This window comes from Macrotis lagotis, chromosome 5 (genome assembly GCF_037893015.1).
Source record: "Macrotis lagotis isolate mMagLag1 chromosome 5, bilby.v1.9.chrom.fasta, whole genome shotgun sequence".
NCBI classification, from domain to species: domain Eukaryota; kingdom Metazoa; phylum Chordata; class Mammalia; order Peramelemorphia; family Peramelidae; genus Macrotis; species Macrotis lagotis.
The window spans coordinates 228,988,390-229,000,836 of record NC_133662.1 but is presented as its reverse complement, the minus strand read 5'-3'; positions in this window follow the sequence as shown (position 1 = coordinate 229,000,836).

Sequence of the window (12,447 nt, the reverse complement as noted above, 5' to 3'; positions counted from 1 at the left end):
TGACAGGGTTGGAGAATCAATTGGTAAGTGAAGCCTAAAGAGCTTCAATTTGACGGATACTACTATAGATTCAATTGGGCAGCTAGGGGATACAGGGGATAGAGCTCTGGGCCTGGCATCAGGAAGACTCATCTTCCTGAGTTCAAATCAGTTCCTCAGACACTAACCGTAGAACCCTGGGCAAGTCACTTAACCATGGTTGCCTCAGTTTCCTTATCTGTAAAATGAACTGGAAAAGGAAATGGCAAATCACCCTCGTATCTGTCAAGAAGACTCAAAATTGGCTCAGAAAGCACTGAACATGATTGAAAACAACTGAACAACAACAAATCCATCCAATTACGTGATTAAAGCTGTATTTGAGAACAAATAGGCAGAGTCTCTAGTGGCAAGAGTATTAGACTTACAGTTAGGGAACTTAAGTTCAAGTTTGAACTCTCCTGCTAACTGTAGAATTGTGGAAAAGTCATAACTTCTCTGTGCCTCAGTTTCCTCAATGAATGAAAGAGTTGGACCAAATGACCTTTTAAGATCCCTTTGAGCTCTCAACCCCACACTGCCAGGATGCCAGCCCAGTCCTTAGAAGCTTGCCCAGAGTTCTTAGCTGATGAACTCCTCAGGCCCCCAGGGAACAGGATGCTATATTCTGTAAAGGGTCCTCAGGCTCCAACCCTGTGGTAAGACGTTATGATTAACGATGGAGCAGTAAAGAGGGTCTATTTAAAAGGCACTAGTTAGCCAGGGTGAACCCATGAGGTGGGCTTCTTCTTGCTGGTTTAAGGAAGGAGCAGCAGCTCCTGGGAAGGTGGAGCAGAAAGGAGGCTTGGAGAGGCATTGGAATTTCTGTCATTCAGAGCTGGCACCAAGTACAGAGTTCATGGCCTTGTTCTTGTTTTGTTCTCTGTTGCATCTATTCTCTGCTTCGTCTAAGTGAATGGGATTGAAGATGTCTACTTCCTTGCAAACCTCTAGAAGTCTCACTCAGCCAAATTAACATTTTTTAAAAGTGTCTACTATGTGCAGTCTCGGGGATACAAAAAAAGGCAAAAAAAAAAAGTTCCTGCTCTCAAGGGACTGACAGTCTAAAGGGGAAGAAACTGTGGAGTTTGACTGAAGACCAAACAATTAAGTAAAGCATATAAACAATTAAATAAAACAAGTTATATAAACGAAAAGTTGGGAAAGGTGCTTGAATTAAAGGGGATCAAGAAAGGCTCCTTGTAGAGGTGGGCTTTGTGTTAATATTTGAAGGAAACCCAGGAAACTAGAGGATGAAAATGAGAAGAGGACATTCCAGGCATGGGAACAGTCAGAAAAAGATGTGTGGAGTAGGGAGATGGTGGATCTTAAGGCAGAAGAATAAGGAGGCTGGTGTTGTCACTGGATTGCAGAGAATATGTGGGAGGGAGAGAGTAAGGTGTAAGAAGACTGCAAGAGTAGGAAGAATCCAGGTTGTTCATGAAGGGCTTTACATACCAGTCCTGAAGGTAACAGGGTGCTGTTGGAGTCTCTTGAGTAGGGCATGGGTGACACAGTCAGATCTGTGCTTTAAGATCAATTTGATGACTGAATGAAGTATGAATGGGCATGGGGAGAAACGTGAGGCAGGAAAACTAAATGACAGTTCACGGTAATAGTTCAGGTGAGAAGTGATATGGACCTGCAACAAGATGTCTGGCAGTATCCGAGGAGACAAGGGCACCCATGCTGTCTGTGTGATTAAAGGTAGAACTGATAGGATTTGGTGACTGATTGGTTTATTTGTGAGGGGGGTGAGAGCCTGGATGACCAGCAAGATAGTGGTGTCCACTGCAGCAATAGAAAAGCTAGGAAAGGAGGAGGCTAGGTGACGTAGTGGATAAAGCACTGGCCTTGGAGTCAGGAGTACCTGGGTTCAAATCCGATCTCAGACACTTAATAATTACCTAGCTGTGTGGCCTTGGGCAAGCCACTTAACCCCCTTTGCCTTGCAAAAAACCTAAAAAAAAAAAAGCTAGGAAAGGGGGAAGGTTTTGAGGGAAGATCAGGAGTTCTGGGAACTGGAGTCTATCAGGTTTCTGTGACCCTATCTAGTAGTAATAGAGTTAGGAGCTCCTCAGTCATGTCTCTCATCAGTCTCATCAGTCAAGTTTAGAGTACCAGGTGTTCACATGGACTCTTTGTGTCCAACCTGGGGCAGAGCATCTCAAGCTCACATCAGTCTGATCAGCCATAGTTGCTTACAATGTCATTGGTCTCAAATATAGTGATGTCATTTTGATCTTCTTCAATAACCAAAGGACAAGAACCAATCAGTCATGGCTCATTTGAAAGTAAACTTGTAAGCTGTTAAGTTTGAGTCAGAAGGGGCAGCTAGGTGGTGTAGTGGAGAAAGCACCAGCCTTGCAGTCAGGTGTACCTGGGTTCAAATCCGACCTCAGACACTTAATAATTACCTAGTTGTGTGGCCTTTGGCAAGCAACTTAACCCCATTTGCCTTTCAAAAACCTAAAAAAAAAAGTTTGAGTCAGAGGCCAAGGTGATGTAGAGGAGAGTGTGCCCATGGGTGTTGGGGAAGTTTGTTCCTTCTGTTGTTACTATATTTTCATAGTAAGTATATCACCATGAAAGCTAATTGATGTTAATGTTAAATAAAACTTGGGCATCATCACTGGCAGTTTACTGTGAGGGGAATTCACTGGACTAGGATCTCAAGTGAAAACATTAGAAAAAAGATACCCTTAAGCCTTCAGGTATACCCCTTGTCTCCGAGGTATAGCTGACCTTGCTATGAGAAATGGTTTCAACTTCATCATTACTACACTAAAAATGGATTAAAGCAGAAAAATAATTATCTTTAGGAAACTTTTCTAGTATTTCAGTTGTGAGTAAATGAAGACTTGGGCATGGAAAATTCTGTGAAAACAGAAAGGAAGAAATACATTTAAGGAACTATAGAGTAAGAACTAGGTGTTTTTGTAAATGACAGGATGGTGTAGGGAAAAAAAGATAACTTGAAAATTAGTCCAAGATTGGGATATTAGGGACCTGAAGAATGAGGATGGAAAAATGAGGAAGGTCTTTGCTAATTTGGCTCAAAAAGCTCTAGCTATCAGTGGAACATGCTTTTTAAAAAAATAATATTAAATAGTTTTTACCAATCATTTTTTTGGCAAGGTTTTGGTTTTACTATTTTTCTCCCTCCCACTGACAGGAATCAATCTGATATAAGCTCTATATTTATAACCATGCTAAACATAGGTTAATACTGAAGAATGTTGGGAGAGAACAATCAGATCCAAATGGAAAAAAGAAAACCTTAGAGAAGAAAAAAAGACATAATACATAAGACAGTTTTTCAAAATTGAAGATAGTAAGCTTTGGTCTTCAGTCAAACTCCACAGTTCCTGGATGGCATTTTCCATCACAAGTCTTTTAAAACTGCCTTTCATTATTGTTTTGCTGAAATGAACAAGTCCAGCATAGTTGATCATTGCCCCATCTTGTTGTTAGTGTGTATAATATTCTTCTGGTTCTGCTCATTTCACTCAGCATCAATTCATGTTAAGTCTTTCTAGTCTTTTCTGATATCCCATCCCTCTTGATTTCTCACAGCACAACAGTGCTCCATCACATACATATGCCACAATTGTTTAGTCATTTCCCAATTGATGGGTATCCCCTCAATTTCCAATTCTTTGACACTACAAAAAAAATGCTATGAAATTTTTATGCATGTGGTATTTTTACTCTTTTTCATGATCTCTTCAGGATACAGTCCCAGTAATGGTATTAGTGGATCAAAGGGTATGCCACAGTTTTTTTGCTCTTTGGGCATAATTCCAAATTGCTCTCCAGAAAGGTTCAATCAGTTCACATCAGCTCCACCAACAATGTATTAACGTTCCAGATTTCCCATATCTCCTCCAGCATTGACCATTTTCCTTTCTAGTCAGATCGGTCAATATGAGAGGTATGAGGTGGTACCTCAGAGATGTTTTAATTTGCATTTCTCCAATCAATAATGATTTGGAGTACTTTTTTCAAAAGACAAAGATAGCTTTGACTTCTTTGAATGGGAATTGCCTTTCCATATCCTCTGACCATTTATCAATTGGGGAATGATTTGGTTTTTTAATAAATTTGAGTCAGTTCTCTATATACTTTAGAAATGAGTCTGTCAGAAACAATAGGTGTAAAAATGCTTTCCTGACTTACTACATTCTTTTTAATCTAAGTTATAGTGGTTTTATTTGTGTAACACTTTTTTAATTTAATCAAAATTAGCCAGTTTATTCTTTTAACGTTCTCTGTCTTTTCTTTGGTCATAAACTACTCCCTTTTCTATAGATCTGACAATTAAATTGTCCCTTGTTCTCCTAATTGGCTTATAATCTTAAATTTTATGTCTAAATCCTGCACCTATTTCAACTTTATCTTGGTATAGGATGTGAGATATTGTTCTATGCCATACTATCCTTCCAGTTTTCCTAGCAGTTTTTATCAAAGAGTGAGTTTTTTTATCCCAGAAGCTGGAATTTTGGGGTTTATCAAAGAGTAACTTACTATAGTCATTTACTGCAGTTGCTTTTGCACGTAATCTATTCCACTGATCAACCACTCTATTTCTTAGTCAGTACCAGTTTTGATGACTGATGCTTTATAATATAATTCTAGATCTGCTATGCATTTTTTCATTAATTCCCCTTGATATTTTTGACCTTCTGTTTCCTCATATGAATTTAGTTACTATTTTTTCTAGTTCACTAAAGTAATTTTTTGGGATTTTGATTGGTAGGGCACTAAATAAGTAATTTAATTTAGATAGAATTGTCATTTTTATTATATTAATTCAGCCTACCTGTGACAATTGACATTTAGCCAGGTATTTAGATCTATCAGTGGAACGTTCTAATAGACATCTATCATGAAATGATCCTCAGAGGCTTTTGTATTCCCTTAATAATAAAATATTAGAGCTGAAAGGAATCTTGCCCAATTTTACAGATGAATAAACTAAGGGCCAGAAAGGAGGGTTGACGTCCTCAAGATTATATGGTTAATTAGTAGCTGAGTCAGAATCTGAACCCAACACTCTTAACTTTGATTTCAAAATTCTTTACAGCATGCCACACCATCTGTAAACCAATAGGTTAACAAATCCTATTATTACTATGAATTTCAATTCCCTTCTCCATACCAAAACTTCTATCAGAACCCTTTCCAAATGGACCAATCTGATTTTAGTCATGTTTTCATTCCAATTACCAATCGACAAGTCATATATGCAGATCCTGAACAATCAAAAACTGACTTTGTCATTTTAGGGTTTTCACCAAGCATTTTTTCAGATTATAACAACTTAAAATTTCTTAAAATTTCCCTAAGTTTCTTAGAATGTCTTAAAATTCAAAGGAAACTTGCTTGGGAAATTACCACCCATAGTTTTATCAGGTTTATGTTTGGTTTAATTTTTAGAGAGAAATGGTTCCTTAGCTTATAAGACAATATAAATGCTGTTGACCTTGACCCAAAGAATTCAACTCAATAGCAAGCAATTGTTATGTACCTATTACATGTAAGACATTGGGTTTAAGCTGACCATGTTAAAAAAATAAAACAATACTTGTCCCTTCAGGACAGGTATGGGGGTAGGAAAGGGGAAAAGCATGTGCATGGATAAATAATTACAAGGTACTAGGAGGTAGAAGAGAGAAATAATTGGAAGGGTATGGAAAGTCTGGCAAGCTTAGTTTTAGACATGTTGACTATTTGGTGCCAGTAGAAGTATCCAGAGGAAGATATCAAATGTATTAAAATTCATATGAAGTCAAGAATGTTATGGGAAATAATAAATAAAAAACAAATAAGAGTGATGATCATAGAAAATAAAATAAATAATTTTGATTGCATAAAATTCGAAAGTTTTTGCACAAGCAAAAGCAATACAAGCAAAATTAAAAGAGTAACAGGTAATTGGTGAAAAATCTTTTTACTCTTTCCTAGTCTAGGGAAAAATCTCTCTAAAAAATTAAGCCAAACACAAACTTGATAAAACTATAGGTGATAGTTTCTTCCACAAGCAGATTTTCTTTGAAAATTTTTAGTTGTTATAATGTGAAAAAAAGATATCAGCAAAAGTAGAAAAAGACCCATATGTACAAACATATGGCAACTCTTTTTTAAAGTAGCCCCAAACTGGAAACTAAATGGGTGCTTACCTTTTGGGGAATGATTGAACATTATGGTATAAGTATGGTAATAAATTTGGTAGTAAATAATGTTATACAGAATAATAGCAACATTGTTTGATGATCAGCTATGATAGACTTAGCTTTTCTCAGCAAGGAACTGATCCAAGACAATTTCAAAAGACTTGAGATAGAAAATGTTAACCACATGTGGAATGTAAATGCAAATTGAAGCATACTATTTTCACTTTTTTGTTATTTTTATGTGTTGTTTTTATTCTGATTCTTGTTTCATAACATGACTGATGTGGAAATATTTTTAACATGATTATACATGTATTATCTATATCAGATTGCTTGCTGTCTTGGGGAAAGGTTAGGGTAGGGAGGGAGAAAGAAAACCTTGGAATTCAAAATATTACACAAATGAATATTGAAAACTATCTTTACAAATAATTGGAAAAAATAAAATTCTTTTAGATTAAGAAAAAGTAATAAAGAATGAAATAAATATTTTTGAGCCATAATAAATAGAGAAATGAAGAGGAAAGGCAGGGTGAAAATGCTCTCCACTGAGAGAGAGAGAGAGAGAGAGAGAGAGAATAGTGGGTGGAAGTACCCCTGGATCTGACCTAGATTCTCAATCCCTGCTCAGAGGTGCACTGTGGCACAGGATTCTGATCCAGAGGAGAGAAACATCAGTGACATATGACTGAGTCAGTTCAGGGTGACTATTGTTTATAACTGACTGGCCAGGATATTTGCCTGGGGAGAAGCAAATGTCTGGACATGTCCAGAGCAGAATACATAAATTCAGAACTGTAAAATTTAAGAGATAGGTGGCCTCAGACTCATGTGAGATTAATGGTGGTACTTGGATCCCTTGTAAATATGCACAAACTGGGGCATTTATTAAGGAAAACTGATTATGAGTTAGTTTGGACTTGCAAGGAAAGTGCAGAAATGGCCATTTGCAAGAAAAATAATTTAAAGAACATTACTAGGTATATTAGCTATTCTTGGGGTTGATCCAATGGCACAAAATCAGGAATTCAGTTTGATCAATTTTGGAGCCAGGAAGACCTTTCTTTGGTTTGTGGTTTTTTTGTTTTTTGTTTTTTTTTAGTTTTTGCAAGGCAATGGGGTTAAGTGGCTTGCCCAAGGCCACACAGCCAGGTAATTAGTAAGTGTCTGAGGCCAGATTTGAACTCAGGTACTCCTGACTCCAGGACCAATGCTCTTTCTACTGTGCCACCTAGCTGCCCCCAGGAAGACCTTTCTAAAGACATTGGTATAAAAACATGCAGTGGAAGGAGGTACAGCAACTTTGGAAATGTACCTATTATCATGATGATTATATGGCCTATTTAAGAGGGGCCCCTTGGAAGTAAAGAGGAACAGTATTATCCATTTGTTGGAAAATATTCCTGGAAGACCAACTAGCACTAGAGGGACATTATTGGATTTGTAGGACTGCTGCCTACACCCAGTTGTTCAAAGAGTTGGTCTGGGAGTTGTTATCTAGACTTGAGGGCCTACTCAGAAATTTGAAGAAATCTCATCAAAATAAAAGAGGAGGGATTGAGTGGGATAAAGTCTGAGATTTCTTCAATAGAATACTATAGATTAGAGAATAGTTAACTATGTGCCCCTCCTCCCTTGACAAAACAACCTCTGGGATATTGGTGAAGTCAACTGACCCCACTTTATTTGTTGAAGTCAGGAGGACCATTCAATTCCTGGGGCTGAAGAGATAATCTGGTTTCATTTGAATTTTATGCTTTTTTTCTTAGAATTAGTCTAGACTGTAAAACCACATTCCTCACATTCCTCATTAATGACAGTAGGACAGTGGGGGGCTTTTTCTTTTTTTTTTTTTGGATCTTTTGCTTTTGCCTCAATTGTGGCCCATTCTTTGAGAAACAAATAAAGCTTTCTCTTCATAAAAAGTAAACAAACAAATAAATAAATAAACAGATAAATAAATAAGTAGATATATAGATAGATGAATGAGTGAATGAATAAATAAATAAATGAATGAATGAATGAATAAAGAAATAGAGAAATAGAGAAATGGACAAATTCAGAGGAAATTAAAAAGAATTCCATGAATTTGTGTAGAATGAACTGTTACTCTACTTATACAACTTATACAAAACATTAGAAAGATAAACAACTTAGTTTTAGAACTCTGGTTAATAAAAAGATAAATTGCAAGTCCAGAGGACTGAAATTAAAACACTTTGCTACCTACCTACTTAAAATACTATTGAGACAGATCTGTAGATGTAATCAACATGGGACTTGACTATTTGCCTAGACTATTCATTTTTGATATGAAGATTTAATTTTACTTTTTCAAACTGCAATCGGGGAAGACAGTGGGAGAGATAACAAATGTTTGTCAACATACCTGGAAAAAAAGCATTTATTAAGTGCCTACCATTTGTCCATGGGTAGCTAGATGGCACAGTGGATAGAGCACTGGCCTTTGAGTCAGGAGGTCAGAAGTCAGAATCCAACCTCAGACATTTACTAGCTGTGTGATCCTGGGCAAGTCATTTGACCCTGATTGCTTCACATCCAGGGTCATCTCCAGTCTTCCTGCTTCATATCTGATCATTGCATCTAATTGACTCTGGAAGAGAAAGTGAAACTGGTGACTTAGTACAGCATCCCCTCACTCAAATCCAATTCATATGCTTGTCATGGCATCACCTCCCCAATGTTGTGCTCTTCTTTGAGAATGAAGGACAAACATTATTATTACTGCTTGTCAGATTCTGCTGTTGATTGTTATCCTTTGTTCTTGAAGAGAATCAAAATGACATTATTTTTGTTAGTCAAGTTACAGTTTAAGTGACATGGATGATATCTTTTGATTTGTGCATAAATTAAATTTAAGGGATGCAGAGTTGCATGAAGTCATCCACCTTGCTCTCTCCTCCACTGTCATCACAATCAAGTCACAAGACAGAATCAAGACAACTAATGATGGCTCATGATGCACTATATGACCCTGACATCTTTGATGTCCTACCAAGTTCTAAGCACTCCACAGTACCTGCTTCAGCTGCCTTTCGTGGCCATTGGAACAAATGTTCTCATCTACCCATTCCACCAACAGAAGACATCACAAGTTTGAGACATCTCCCCCCACCCCCCAACTAAATGATGGATTAGAGAACCTTTTGGCTACTCTCAACATGGTTCAGCGTGTCTGCTGAAATGGTTTACTGCTATAGCTTCTTGGAGTCACAGGTGAGAGTTAAGTGGATTAGGTAGACATCAGAGGTGGAAAGCAACCCTGAAAAGGACTTGGCAGCCCTCACACCAGAGGTACTAGTCTTCCCTGCAAACAGCCTACACCCCCCATGTGCTGACTACTGGTAATACAAAGAAAAGAAAAAAGTGCTTATTTTCAAGGAGGTTAATAGTCTGATTGAAGAGACAACATAAGGATAAACTATATAAGTGATCAATTGGACATGAGCCACACAGGGAAGGTTAGGATTAAGGAGTATCAGGAAAGACTTTTTGTAGAAGGTGGATTTTTAACTGGAACTGGAGGAAGGAAGTCAAGAAAGTCAGGGCATGGAGATAAAGGAGAGGATCCCAGGCACATGCGACATCCATCAACCTGCAGAGTTAGAAGAAAGAGGATCTTGATGAAAGCAAGCAGAATATGTGGGAGGAAGAAAGTAAGGTTTAAGGAGATTGGAAAAATAGAAAGGGATAGATAGTGAAGAGCTTTAAAAATCAAACACATGGGAGCAGCCAGGTGGCACAGTGGATAGATAGAGCACCAGTCTTGGAGTCAGGAGGACCTGAATTCAAATGCTGCCTCAGACATTTAGTAATTGCCTAGTTGTGTGACCTTGGGCAAGTCACTTAACCACATTGCCTTAAATAAAGTTTTAAAAAAACCAACCAAACACAGTATATTAATCTTAGAAGTAATTGAAGCCACTGGGGGCTACTAAATGGAAGTTGGGGAAGAAAGTGATGTGATCAGACTTGTGCTTTAAGAAGATCAATTTGACAGCTGAATGGAGGTTGAACTAAGGTGGGGGAGATTTGAGGCAGGAAGATCCAACCAGCAGGCTATTGTAGCAGACCACACATGAGGTGATAAGAGCTAGAGTTTTTGGCCGTTAGAAGAGTGGCATATACTGGAGCTATTACAGAAGTAAATCAGTAGAACTTAACAAATGTTTGACTATGGGGGTGAGAGAAGGTGAAGAATTGAGAAAGACAACCCAGTTGTGAGTCTGACCATCCGTGAAGATGGTGGTGCCATTGGCAATGATAGCAAAATTGGGAAGAGAGAAAGACTTGGGAGAATATATAATGAACTTAGTTTTAAATATGTTGACTTTAAGATGTCTACATGGTATCCACTTAGAGGTGTTCAACACCTACCCAGTTGACCAGATGCATTTCATATAGAGGTAAATGAGTCATTTAACCAGATTAAGTTCTACAGTATCTTTGTTGAATATTCCAAATTCACATAAGCCCTTTAAAGCTTAGCAGATACCTTCCTCACAATTACCTTGTGAATTTGGTAATGTCTTGCAGGGGTCCAGCTTCCGTGGGGTTCTTGGAACCTGACAGGAGGGATAGAGTCAGTGAAGTGAGTTGAGTCAACAAGGGGGTAAAGGCAGGAGCAAGTTGACTGTCAGCTGCTTGGATTTATTTTTATAGTTTCAGAATCATGTATGTTTCAAGCAAGCAAGCAAGCTGAGATCATTTCCTTGGTTACAAGAGTGTACAATTTTCATCATCAATTATATAGTTCATATGGTTACAAGTTTTAATCATGTGATTACAAGTTTAAGTAATAATCATATAGTTAATTTCTTATCCCTACTCAGACCACGATGACCTTAACCTGTCTGTTACCATATTTATTACTACATTGTATAATTGTTAATTCATTTAGGGTTATTAATTAAGCAATTCTTTTAATGGAAAGTTTTTTATATTTTTTGTGTGGGTAATGTTTTTTGATACACTTCCTTAACAGTCTGTAGTGAGGGTCTTTATGCTTGTCCACCCATCCATTAACTTTTACAATAACCAATTTTTCTTTCTGGCCTAGTTGGTAGAAGCCACGGTTTTTGTGACTTTTTTATTCTTTCCCATGAAACTAAGGCTGCTGGAGTTCACATTATCAGTCACCTTTACTAACTATTTTCTCACCATCTTTTTCATATATTCCTGTGTATGGTAAGGGGGGCAAAATTATTAATTTCCCTGGAATTCTATCTGACCTATCTCGTATCTGTTTTCCCTGTATATATTCCGGTATCTCTTTGGAATTCCCAGTGCTGGGTTTTCCAGAGATTTCATAATGTTGAAGCCTTTTGTATGCCTCAGGGAGAGGCAGTCCTGTTAAATTTGGACAGAGTTTACAATCTGTTTTATTCAAGGAATTTTTCTGAAATCCTTCCTTTATAGTCATTCCAGTATTAGGGTGAGTAAATATTGTAATCAATAATAAACCTATAAATATTGGTATGCATGAAATCCATATATATATTGAAGAAGGAAATGTTGTTCCATCAGGCAGTGTGACTGCCTTGAATCTTCTTGCTGCGACTGTGTCAAACAGCTTAGAGACCCTGGCTCCCAACAATGTCTTATAAAAATAGCATGCTATATAGAATTTCTGGCCTCCGTAGGAGAGGTTGTGGGAGAATTGGTAGTAAAAGAGAAAGATTTGAGCCATATAAAAATAAAATAAAATCATGTAGGTGAATTGAAAAAGTTGGGACTAGTTGAAAGTAAGTTAGAAATTGACAGTGGCTCTCTGGGATTTGACTCTCTCCCTCAACCCCAATATCATGTCTTCTCCAGTATATTTTTTTTGCACATTCTCAACTCCCTCAACAGCCGTTCCCATCTGCCTGAAGAGTGGAACATTAAACTTTTCCTCAAAGTATTCCTTTATGAAGTAAACCTTTCCAGGTTAACTCTCCATTTTCCATTAGTAGCTCTAGTTGATTTCATCTCCATAGAATGGCATGTCCTGGGCTGGGTGGTCCTTCCTGGTGCCTCTCCCTCCTCTTCACCACCAATTTCAGCTTCCTTTTGTGGAATATCTTCCCTCATTATATTGAAATCTTGGTGAAGGCAGTAACTGTCTTTTTTTTTCTTATTTGTATCCCCAGATCTTGGGCATCTAGGTGGCACAGTAGATAGAGAACTGACAGTGTCTATCACATGGTTTGGCTTTTCAGTCACATCTGATTGTTCATGACCTGTGGACCAT